Below are 2,647 nucleotides of genomic sequence, written 5' to 3'. Positions count from 1 at the left end.
TTCAAAAATTGCAAAACCTCTAAGCAACCTGCTAGCTGCTGACACGCCATTTGTGTTTGACACAGCATGCCTGCAGGCGTTTGAAACGCTGAAAGCTAAGCTGGTCACAGCACCAGTCATTTCTGCACCAGACTGGACATTACCATTTGAGCTAATGTGTGATGCCAGTGATCATGCCATTGGTGCAGTATTGGGACAGAGGCATGACAAGCTTCTGCATGTCATTTATTATGCCAGTCGCGTTTTAAATGATGCCCAGAAAAATTACACAACCACAGAAAAGGAATTACTTGCAGTGGTTTACGCCATTGACAAGTTCAGATCCTACTTAGTAGGATCAAAGGTGATTGTGTACACTGACCATGCTGCTCTTAAGTATCTACTCACAAAGCAGGATTCAAAACCCAGGCTCATCAGATGGGTATTACTTCTGCAAGAGTTTGATATAGAAATAAGAGACAGAAAAGGGACAGAGAACCAAGTAGCTGATCATCTGTCCCGGATCGAGCCAATGGAAGGGACGTCCCTCCCCTTCCTTGAGATCTCTGAGACGTTCCCTGATGAGCATCTATTTGCCATTCAGGAAGCACCATGGTTTGCCGATATTGCAAACTATAAAGCTGCAAGGTTCATACCCAAGGAGTACAATAGAATACAAAAAAAGAAACTAATTACCGATGCAAAGTACTACTTGTGGGATGAACCCTATCTCTTTAAGAGATGTGCAGACGGAATTATCCGTAGGTGTGTCCCCAGAGAGGAAGCACAGAGAATCCTATGGCATTGCCATGGATCTCAATATGGAGGCCATTTCGGAAGTGAGCGAACAGCCACCAAGGTCCTCCAATGTGGCTTCTATTGGCCCACACTCTATAAAGATTCCCGAGAGTTTGTACGTAATTATGACAGTTGCCAAAGAGCTGGTAATCTGCCTCATGGTTACGCCATGCCTCAACAAGGAATCTTGGAAATTGAGTTGTTTGACGTATGGGGAATTGACTTCATGGGACCTTTCCCACCATCATACTCAAACACTTATATTCTGGTGGCAGTTGAATATGTATCAAAATGGGTTGAGGCTATTGCAACACCCACCAATGATACTAAAACAGTGCTGAAGTTCCTCCAGAAACATATTTTTAGCAGGTTTGGTGTCCCTAGAGTACTAATCAGTGATGGGGGCACTAACTTCTGCAATAAACAGCTTTACTCTGCCATGGTTCGGTATGGAATTCGCCACAAGGTGGCCACTCCATATCATCCACAAACCAATGGGCAGGCTGAAGTCTCTAACAGAGAATTAAAGAGAATCCTGGAACGGACAGTAAATACCCGTAGAAAGGATTGGGCAAGGAGCTTGGATGATGCTCTGTGGGCATACAGAACAGCATTCAAGACCCCTATAGGGACCTCTCCATACCAACTGGTGTATGGTAAGGCATGTCACCTGCCCGTGGAACTGGAACATAAGGCCTACTGGGCAACCAGATTCCTAAACTTTGATGCCAAATTAGCATGAGAAAAAAGATTGCTCCAGCTAAATGAGCTAGAGGAGTTCAGATTCACAGCTTTCGAAAATGCCAAGCTATATAAAGAAAAATAAAAAAAGTGGCATGACAGAAAGCTGTCATCTAGAATCTTTGAACCAGGACAGAAGGTTCTGTTGTTTAACTCTAGACTCAGGCTATTCCCCGGAAAACTGAAATCCCGGTGGAGGGGACCATACGTGATTACAAGCGTATCACCATATGGTTATGTGGAGCTTCAAGATATTGATTCTGATAAGAAGTTCATTGTCAATGGATAGAGAATCAAGCATTATCTAGAAGGCAACATTGAGCAAGAATGCTCAAGGCTGAAGCTAGATTAAAAGCTCAGCAAGGTCCAGCTAAGGACATTAAAGAAGCGCTTGTTGGGAGGCAACCCAATTTTTATTTACTTTCATGCTTTTTCATGTTTTGTTAGGTTCATGATCATGTGGAGTCACAAAACAAATATTAAAAATTGAAAACGGAATCAAAAACAGCAGAAGAAAAATCACACCCTGGAGGAAGCACCTGTCTGGCGTTCAACGCCAGAACAGAACATGGTTCTGGCGCTGAACGCCCAAAATGGGCAACATCCTGGCGCTGAACGCCCAGACCAAGCATGGTTCTGGCGTTCAACGCCAGAAATGGCTAGTAAATGGGTGTTGAACGCCCAAAATAGGCACCAACCTGGCGCTGAACGCCCAGAGTTATGTGCAAGGGCATTTTGCAAGCCCAAATTGGTGCAGGGATGTAAATGCCTTGACACCTCAAGATCTGTGGACCTCACAGGATCATTTTAAGATCTGTGGATCCACAGGATCCCCACCTTCCCTCCTCATAATCCTAGTTTTTTTTCTTTCCACATCTTCTTTTTCATCTATTCCCTCTTCTTTTGCTCGAGGGCGAGCAACATTCTTAGTTTGGTGTGGTAAACCAATTATGTGAAGGATCTATAGCTCAGTGGTAGAACATGTAGCTGCAAATCAAGAGATACCTCAAGGGATGCACTTCCCTCCACATAATTATTGGAAGCAACTGAGGATAGAAATACCAAAAATCACTAGGAATCAAGCCACAAAGGCAAGGAAGAGACATAAAAGAGCTCAAGAACATCATTG

This window comes from Arachis ipaensis, chromosome B3 (assembly GCF_059453495.1).
Source record: "Arachis ipaensis isolate K30076 ecotype BB chromosome B3, ASM5945349v1, whole genome shotgun sequence".
Classification (NCBI taxonomy): Eukaryota; Viridiplantae; Streptophyta; class Magnoliopsida; order Fabales; family Fabaceae; genus Arachis; species Arachis ipaensis.
Note: the sequence above shows the minus strand (reverse complement) of the source record.